A 10,044-nucleotide genomic window follows, 5' to 3' on the forward strand; every position below is an offset into this window, starting at 1 on the left:
ACCACTTCTTCATGTCCAGAGTGAGCCTGGCCCCACACCAGGGCCTGGGCCTTCTGAAATGGAAGCCTCGCTCTCTGCCCACAAGGGGCTGGAGGACCCAGGAGAAGACAGAGCGCTGGACGATGGACATGGTGAGTACTCTGCCAGGTCATGCATGGCTGCAGTGGGAGTCCCGGGGAACGTATCTTTTAGTCAGAGCATTTCAGGGCTACCCCTCACCTGTGGTCACCAAACCGCTGTCTCCCCTGGGCCCTCATTCACGGGTTATTCATTCCTAGGGATTCCCTGCGCTACCTGCTATGGGCAGAACGGATCCTCTCAGGTTGAGACGAAGGTTAGGAGTGCCATCTTGGAGGCCAAGCTCTGTGCTGGCAAAAGAAGTTACTGACTTCTTATTTTCACATCCAATGGACTCTTCCCGACACTGACCTTATGTCTTCAGGCTCCAGTGTGCTCTCAGTCCCTCCCGTCTTCCTTTAGCTTCCATCCCACTGTTCACCTGGTTCTCCCATCACTCTGAATATCTTCTCAGTCTCCTTTGAGAGCTCTGTTTCTTCTACCCACCTCATAAATGTTCCTAAGCCCAAGATTCCAGCTCTTGCTTTGAGTGGTTTACCAGGTATCTCCCCATAGATGTCTCTTACTATCGAAAATTGGACCCAGTCAAGTCTTGACACGGTCATGGAGCAATCTGAACTCTCTTATATTGCTGGTGGGCATGTAAGTCGGTCTAGCTTCTCTGAAAAACTATTTGGGAGCTTATACTAAGGTGGAACATACATGTGCCCTATGAACCAGGAATTCTACTCTTAAGTATCTACCCACCAGAAATGCATACATATGTTTTCCAAGTGACAAAAACATGTACTAGATTACCGGCAGCAGCAGTATTTGTATTAACCCCAAACTGGAAACACTCATATGCCCATCAAGAGTAGAATATGTGTGGCGCCTGGGTGGCTCAGTCGGTTAAGCATCAGACTCTTGATTTTGGCTCAGGTGGTGTTCTCAGTGTTGTGAGATCGAGCCCTGTATTGGGCTCCGTGCTGGGTGTGGAGCCTGCTTAAGATTCTCTCTCTCTCTCTCTCTCTCTGTCTCTCCCTCTCCCTCTGCCTCTCCACATGCCCCCCTTCTCTCTCTCCCTCTCTAAAAAAAAAAAAAAAAAAAAAAAAGAGTAGCCTGGGTACAGGCGGCAAAGTCACATTAGCAGAACACTATCTTGCGATGAAAACGGATGACCTGTAACTCCATGCCGCAACACGGCCGCACCGCACGAACACCGCTGAGTGGAAAGTCGGATGCTAACGCGGACACACCAGATGACTCCATTTGAAATGCACAGAAGCAGGCAGAAGTAATCTATGCCATTAGACGCTAGGGTCCTGGTCACATTTGGAGCAGGGAGCGGCAGGGAGGAAGGCCGAGGAGGCTAGCTGAGGCTATCTGGCAATGTTTTTTTTTTTTTTTTTTTTTTTTTAAATATTTTATTTATTTATTTGACAGAGATAGAGACAGCCAGCGAGAGAGGGAACACAAGCAGGGGGAGTGGGAGAGGAAGAAGCAGGCTCATAACGGAGGAGCCTGATGTGGGACTCGATCCCAGAACGCTGGGATCACGCCCTGAGCCGAAGGCAGACGCCTAACCGCTGTGCCACCCAGGCGCCCCTGCTGGCAATGTTTTGTTAGTTGATCGGAGTGCTGGTTACATGGGCGTGTTTAATAGTGAAAATTCACTGAGCTATACACTTACCTGTACTTTTCTGTATGTATATCATACTTAAATACTAGTATGTATGTTATACTTCAATAGAAATTTTTATTAAAAACGGAACTCATTACATCCTTCCTCAAATTGTTCTTCTCCTTTATTTCTTATCCTACTGAATGGCTTCACCATCCACTTAGCTCCCCATCTAGACACTTGGGGCTTGTCCTTGTCACCTTTTTCCCCTAAATCCCCACAAGCAGTGTCAAGCAGGAGCCTTTTTCCTCTCCACACCCCACACTGTCACTTCCTGCGTTGGGCCCCCGCTCTCCGCACTCTCCCCACCCCCACCCTTTGCCTGCTGAAGAGAGACCTTGCCTTACCTACCCTTCCGGCTGCCGATGGAATGGAATGCGCACCTGATTGTGTCACTTTCTTGCTGCAAAACCTTTGGTGGGGCCTTATTGCAAGGCTCCAGGTTCCATCTCTCATTTATTAGTGGGGTGGCCACATCTCTCCATTTCCTCATCCCTAAAATGTGTATGATAATAATGTGTCTTTCAAGGGGTTGCCATGATCTATCTCCTGCCTGCCACTCCAAATTTATCTTTTGCACGCTCTACTAGGTGCAATTCATCGGGTGTGCCAGGCTGTTCCATGCCTCCAGGCATGTCTGTATGGTTTCTTGGCTTTAAAGGCTCCCATCTGGGGCGCCTGGGTGGCTCAGTCGTTAAGCGGCTGCCTTCGGCTCAGGGCGTGATCCCAGGGTCCTGGGATCAAGCCCCGCATCGGGCTCCCTGCTGGGAGCCTGCTTCTTCATCTCCTGCTCCCCCTGCTTGTGTTTCCTCTCTTGCTGTCTCTCTCTCTGTCAAATAAATAAATAAAATCTTTAAAAAATAAAATAAAGAAATAAAGGCTCTCATCTTCCAACTTTTCTGCCTGCCTATCCTCTTCCCTGTGCAGAGGACTTCTTCTACCCCCCCCACACCCTGTGTACAACTCACCACTTGCTCTGGCTTGTGTCCCGCCTCTCTCTCGTGCACAGGTTTATCTAAGCACCTGTACACTTACAGAAATTGATATAAAAGATACCTGATAATGACTGGTCCCAAAGCATTTATTCTTTAAGTAATATTCATTGAGTATCTACTATATTCCAATCCTGGCTTTAGGTGCTCGGGGTATAGCAGTTAACAAAATAGGAGAAGGACCCGCCTTCATAGGGTGTATCTAGTCTAGGCTGAAGGTGGTGAGGGCTAATGAATGAATGAATAAAATATCCTGCAGTGAGAAGGAGATGTTGGAGCAAAGACCTGAAAGAGGCAAGAGACCTGTGAGCAAAGCCTTCTGGACAGAGGGAATAGCAGGTGTAAGGACCCTGAGGTGAGTGGCTCCTGGTTGGGTACTTGGTGTGCTCTAGACAGAGCAAGGAGACTCTGGGGCTGGAGCCGATGAATAAAAGAGAGTTTTAGGAGATGAAGGGGTAAAGTGGGGGGTATAGGAGGCAATCCGTGCAAGGCCTCGCGGGCCCGTGAGGACTTCGGCATTTAGCCTGAGTCGGCCCTTGCAGGGGTTCGAGGAGAGGAGGGCCAAGACAGATCGGGACTCGTAAGGCTTCCTCTGGCTGCTGGGTGTAGACTGGATTGCCTGGGGCAAGCTGGAAGCAGAGAGCCTAGTGGGGTGAGTGCAGTCATCGGGAGGGGAGACAATGGTGGCTTGGCCCAGGTGGTGGCAGTGGAGGGCATGAGAAGTGGCTGGATTCTGACCGTCTTTGGAAGGTAGCCAACAGTACTTGCTGACAGGTGACAAGGGTGTGAGAGAAAGAGAGGTTCAAGGCCTGAGAGACTGGGAGGATGGAGCTGCCACTCCCTGGGGGAGGGGAAGGTTCCAGGAGGAACATGGAGTGCGGAGAATGGAGTGAAGATGTTCCCTTCGAGAGGCCTGTGGGACACACAAGTGTTGAGGTTGAGAGGGCACCTGGCTGGCAGCTCCTGGAGCTCAGGGGAAAGCCCAGACTGGCTGGGTGTTGCTCTGCACTCCTGACAGTGGGAGTGCACATGAACCCAGAGCCTTCGTCCCGCAGCTGCTCCCCAGGAACGGCTAAGTAGAGGAGGAAGTGACATCAAGTTGATTTGGGAGCTGTTAATCCAGGAGGCACTTGACTCCACCCCATCTTCAAGAGAAGCTGGGGATGCTGAAATGCAGAAAGGTCCTGTCAGTCGGGCAAACGACAATTGGGCCAAGACCCTCTTTGAGGGGGGCTATCAAAGGGGAGTCGTGTGGGTCACTGACAGTGTGGCCTTAATAACCAAATCAATCTGGCCCAGAGGCTGTGTCTGTCACTGAGGAGGGTTTTTGCAGCTGCAACTGAGCAAACCCGGAGATCCAAAGACACCCCTCTAATTGCTGTGGCCTTCAGGGCCTTTCCCTTTCTGCATTCTGCAGAACCAAAGCAGAAGGCAAAAAGGAAAGGGTGCTGGTGTGTGTGTGTGTGTGTGTGTGTGTGTGTGTGTGTGTGTGTGTGAGAGAGAGAGAGAGAGAGAGAGCGTGTGTGTGTGTGTGAGTGTGTGTGTGAGAGAGAGTGTGTGTGTGAGTGTGAGTGTGTGTGTGTGTGTGTGTGTGTGTGTGTGTGTGTGTTTGGTTCTGTAACTCTGTGCCTGTGGAGAGGAAGAGTCCTAAGAGGAAGGCCTGCTTTCAGAGCCACTTCCTGTGTTCAGTCAGATGTTGGGCTGATTTCTGATGTTTTTTCCCTCCCAGGCTCCCCTCCCCAGAAAGCGTTCGTTTATAGGCAGCCTGGGGATCTGAGGCACCAGAACCTTATGGAAATGAGCAGAGAGAGAAGGAACAACAAGCATTTTACAGGAAAAGCTGTCACCAAGGGAGCAGCAACATGGCTGTATGGTCCCCGAAATGACTTAATCACCAAAAAGCTGGTGAACGAAAGCAAAAGCGTGTTTGACTACAACATCTTCTAACACCGGAAAATAGCATTGCTGGAGTGAGCGACAGAAAACAGGTCAGCCTTGAAAGGAGAAAGAGGAGAAGGTTTTGATTATGTGGTCGGTTATTTTTCTCCCTCCTTGGATTGTTTTTGAGATGTCTCCCCATGTTACAGGTTTCCAGTAGAGTGCCTGCCGTGTCTCCCACTCAGCAATCTTAGACTGATGCAACATGGGCTCATTCTGCCCTTTTGCCCCAAGAGCCACTCCATGGGGAAAACCTTGTTATCACAGCAAGAAAATTCAAGGCTTGCTCTTTCTCAAAATGTACCTTACAAGCTCGATGGGAAAAGTGGGCATTAGACACACATAGGAAAGACTCTTTGAGTCTTTTTGATGGATGTCACTAAATCCAGAGCTTTCCTTCCCATGGAAACAGATGAAGCTGAGGAGAAAAGCATAAAATTATGAATAACAAAAGCTGTCAGTAACTAGCTTCCCATCTCCTTGAGAAACAAGAGTAAGACACAGGAAGAAAGCAGCAGGCTGCAATAATGTCCCTCTCGAAGAAGAAGAAAGAAGGAAATTGTCCTGGTGTGAAAATGTAGCTATTTGTGGCTACAGGCATATTCCTGGGTAAATCTGTTATCTGTACATGCTTCGACACAGATGAATCTCCAAAACATATGCTAAGTGAAAGATAAAAGACCATATGTTGTATGATTCCATTTAAATGTAATGTCCGGAATAGACAAATCTACAGAGACAGAAAGTAGATCGCTGGTTGCCAGGGGTGGAGAGAGGGGGAAACGGGCTTAATGTCTACCAGCTTCTTTGGGGGGGAGGAGGGCGGTGACGAAAATGTTCTAAAATGGATTGTGTGCTCCACAAATCTATAAATATACTAAAAACCATTGAATCGTACACTTTAAATGGGGGAATTTAATGCTATGTAAATTACATCTCAATAAGCTGCTTAAAAAAACTCTGCTGTCACCTGCAAAGGAGACACACCTGTAAGATGAGGCTTGCTTTAAATATATATATATAAACATGCCCAAGTAATGGACCTATTTACTGTAATAAGGTGGATTTTAAAAACTCATCATTTGCATTGGATCTAAAATGTACACTGTAAGATGAACAGAAGCAGATGTAGGTAGGGCTTCACGATAATCACGTCTCCGTTCCCAAATGAACCTTCGTCCAACGGGTAAGTCGAGTCAATCCATTTACTTTATTTCACTGTGATAAGGAGCTACTGCCCCCATGGAACAGAGGGAGTGAAGAGTAAATGAGACAAAGAACCTTCGTCTTCAGGTTCCCAGCTGCGCAGAGGAAAGCACTCTTCCCCGGGGGCCCCGGCCCTGGTTCTCTATCTGGGTGGGAAGCTGGTCAAGTACGGCCACCTCACCCTGTATTCCTGTATTTCTTCTCTGCCTCTGAGCATCCCTCTAGCTCAGGGTCGAGCACACATAGGTCGCCAAGTCACACTGACCATAAAATGGCCACTGGACCACCCCGTGGACCACATTCCAGTCCGCCCAGCCAGATGGTATTTCCTGCTCTTCGTGGAAATCTCTGGAGCTCCTCAGCCATGCGCACAGATTGGTAAGCGATAGAATAGGAAAGAATGCTGTGCTCTGGGCCTCTTGAAAGCGTGTCTTTTATTACAGATATCTCCCGAATGGGCAGGTCTATTTTAAAAAGGGACTGGTAAACTTTCATAGGGCGTCTTCCTATTTGGGGGTCACAGAGCACAGTTGTTAGACTCAGCGCTGTGAAAGGAACAAAGATCTGCCCTGCGTGTCCAATTCTTACCCAGTGTTTGGCCCATAGCAGCAACTCACGGATGGGTTCTTTAACGAACCAACAAAAGAATGAGTGGATGGATGGATGGATGGATGGACGGATGGATGGATCTCAATGCTGATCACACAGAAGAGGAACTGAAGGGTGAAGCCTATGGATATCAGAGATCCAGAAGTCTTGGAATCTAAGCCTTGAAAGGCTCTGTTTAGATTTTCTTGCTGAGGAAAGGGCAAGGAGTAAAGGAAAAACAACAAAACACCCAGAGCCCCTTAAAGCATTGAGAGTTACTGGGACACGTCGCTGACTCTTAATTGCACAAAGGAAAAAAACCAGACAATTGGTCTCACGGATCCCTACTTAAGAAATGTATTTGGGTTTGCAAAATGACCTTGGGTATATTCATACAGATCTTTCCAAATACTGAGAAAGGTGATGAAATACAAAAGTCATGCGATTAAGGGATCGTGGAAGCACATACTCTACCAATAATGTCTGATGGGAGGGCAGAGAGGAGCATGATTTAAACCAGAAATTCTGACTCTACTTGTGTGAGTTGCGTCATGTCTGTCCACGAGGTCATTTGCAGGGTGGAGAGGCCTCGTCCTTCCTGCCCTTCTTATTTATTTCCTGTGACACGCATAAACACACACTCACCCCGAAGAAGACATTCAACCAATTTCTAATGTTCAGAACAAACCTAAAAAGGAATTCTGAGCTAAGAGGTCCTTGAGAGTTGAGAGAGGCATGAAGGACTACTCTTTCAAAGATTGAGAGAGAATTTAAAAGTTGAATTGGATGATATCTTAGAGATTTGCTTTCAATTTCTCCTTATTTAAGCATATTACTCTTGCCAGGGCCATATTTAGAAAGTTAAGAATGAGTGAGTGTATAAAGTCTTTGGAGATCCCCGACTCTCAGCTGGATTATGCTTTCTTTTAGAGTCCAATGGAAGTCGGCGTGTTACGTTAATCCATATTTAAACCAGAGTGACCTCACGTCCCGATTTGCCCGGGACAGTCCTGGTTTACACCTGTTGTCCCAGCAGAATTATTAATAGCATCCGCTTCCACTCTCAATAGTGTCCTAGTTTGGAAGATTAAATTCTACAGTCACTCTAACTTTGACTCCTAAAAATTTTCAAGGATACACCACACTTTCTTATTAATTGTTGCAATTTATAGCTATTTTCTACAATTTCTGAGACCCTTCCTTCTTTCTGTCCCATTTCAAGCATCCTTGGAACTTTAGAAGGCTCGTCAGAGCACCAGAAAGCCAGCAGTGAAACTAAGAGAACCGCATTCACATAAAGACAACTGTTGTTCGTTAACAATGCATTTTCACTAATTAACACGCCATGCTAGTTAATGATATTTTAATTATTCAGGTTGCATTTCTATTAATCAGCAAAATTACTAATTCAATTGTACTATTAAGTATTTGATAAATGCTAATGGTTGCACAGCACATACCTTCATAGCCAAAGAGCAGTAAAAACAAGAAGCCTTCCATCTTGCGTGGCATTCTCCGCTTGTCCTTGGCTGCAGCTCTGCCTTATCCAAGTGGAGAGCTTCCCCAGGAGCAGGGGCTTAACTGAGCACTGGCCTCATTAAGCATCTTATTCCATTTAGGTCTTAGGGCTTTGGCTGAGCCCTAGGAAGTTAACCCACATAGTTACCTGACTCAACAAGGAAGTCTCCGAGAAGAGTCTAATGTCAACTAAGGTTGGTTCAGCAAAGGAAAATACCGGTTTTACGCTATTTTATTTATTTTTTTAAAGATTTATGTATTTATTTTGAGAGAGAAAGTGAGCTAGCAGGAGGAGGGACAGAGGGAGAGGGAGGAGAGAGAATCCCAAGCAGACTCCTCACTGAGCAGGAAGCCAGACATGGAGCTTGATCCCACAAACTGAGATCATGACCTGAGTGGGAACCAAGAGTTGGTCACTCAACCAACTGAGCCACCCAGGCGCCCCTATGGTATCTTTAAATTTAAGAGAAGCAGTGGAGGGCAAGAGAAACTACAATCAGAAGACCCAGGTCTTAATCCTTTCTTTGCCGTCGTCTCCTCGGGAGGTGACCTTGAGCAATTTTCTGCCATCTAAGCACTAACATTGCCAAATTCTATGAAAGCGACATGGATTCCCTTCTTAGAAAGCAACCTGGCATCACGTTCATACCTATTCACTCAGGAAAATACTCAGTCTGGGAGGGGGAGACTGTTAACACACAAAGATGTACCTTGCTTTGTTATTTATAATAACAAAAAATAGGAACCAATCTACACAGCCAAGGTCAGGGGGTTCAGCGTAGCAGGTAGAGTTAAGAGCACTGATTCCCAGGCCAGACTGGGTGCAAATCTCAGGTCAGCCACTTGTTATGTGACCTTAGGCAAGTTACTTGAGATCTCTGTGCCTCAACTTTCTCGTCTATAAGATGATGATAATAATGCGTACTTCATATAGTTTGAGGTTCAAGTGGGACGATTACATATATACTTAAAACAGTGCTGGACATAATTATTATTATTATACAGCCATTAATAATAAAATTGATGGGTGAAAAGGGGAGTCGTTTAATGAGTACAGAGTTTCAGTTTTGCAAGATGAAAAAGTTCTGGAGATCTTTCTCACAACAATGTGAATGTATTTAGCATTACTGAATTGTGCACTTAAACTGGTTAAGATGATAAAAAATAAAACTATTAAGTTAATGAAACGATTGTGACAATAGGGACAAACATGTGGTATACTCGATTTAGAAAAGGATGCAAACGTACACATTGTATGAGCCAAACGATGTGGAAAAGTGCAGAGAAAAATACCGAGTTACCCCTTCCCTTTTTGGTTTTGGGCCACCACTATTCTACCACGCCCTACCACACCCCCTACCCCCGCCCAGGGTCCCGGACACTTTCCCTTCATTCCTCTTGTCAAAGATGAAAAAGGCCAATATATAAAGATAATAATGACCCCGCCCCCCCGCCCCACGAAAGTGTAATGAACTATAAGGAGGAACAAAAAGGAGCTAAAGAAATGCTTAGTCATTTAGTCAGTATTTATTGGGTATCTACAAGCCCGACATTTATTCTATACGGTGTATGGATTGGTCATTACACAGAGGAAGGTCTATTCAACAAACCCTACTGCTGTATTAAAAAATAAAGGACTATTTTCCCCCTGCTCTGCATTTTAGAGTTTCATGAAAATTTAACCCTTTAATAATAATAATAATAATAATAATAATAATAATAATAAACCTGTAATAATTCAACCGCAGTCAAAGCGCTTTTGCATTGCCATATTTCAGTTGGAGGCTTTGGGGGACAGGTCTGTGCTGGCTTGCAGGAAAAGGGCTTCACCGGGTGGTCTTGCTTCCTAGGAGCTCTGGATTTTGCCAGGCCGGCTGGGTCTGGGCGGGTCGGGGGCGTCCTCGGGATTACGACACGACCAGGCGCCCACCTCTGCGGTTGCTGATGGGAGGAGAGGGTATTTGTCATTATGCTTCTGGGATAAAAACATGTCCCCCCCCCAAAAAAAAAAGAATTAAAAACTAAGAAAAAAAATGTAAATGTCCCCAAATGGAAAAAAAA

At 46.2% G+C, this 10,044-nt stretch overlaps 1 long non-coding RNA gene across 1 annotated transcript; it reads left to right on the top strand.

Moving 5' to 3' along the window:
- LOC123000149 (uncharacterized) lies at positions 1-5,399 on the top strand. Its single transcript, XR_008958742.1, has 3 exons — positions 1-131; positions 2,993-3,088; positions 4,463-5,399. It is a non-coding gene; the product is annotated as an uncharacterized LOC123000149 (long non-coding RNA).
- The last annotated feature ends 4,645 nt before the right edge of the window (positions 5,400-10,044 follow it).

This window comes from Ursus arctos, chromosome X (assembly GCF_023065955.2).
Source record: "Ursus arctos isolate Adak ecotype North America chromosome X, UrsArc2.0, whole genome shotgun sequence".
NCBI lineage: Eukaryota > Metazoa > Chordata > Mammalia > Carnivora > Ursidae > Ursus > Ursus arctos.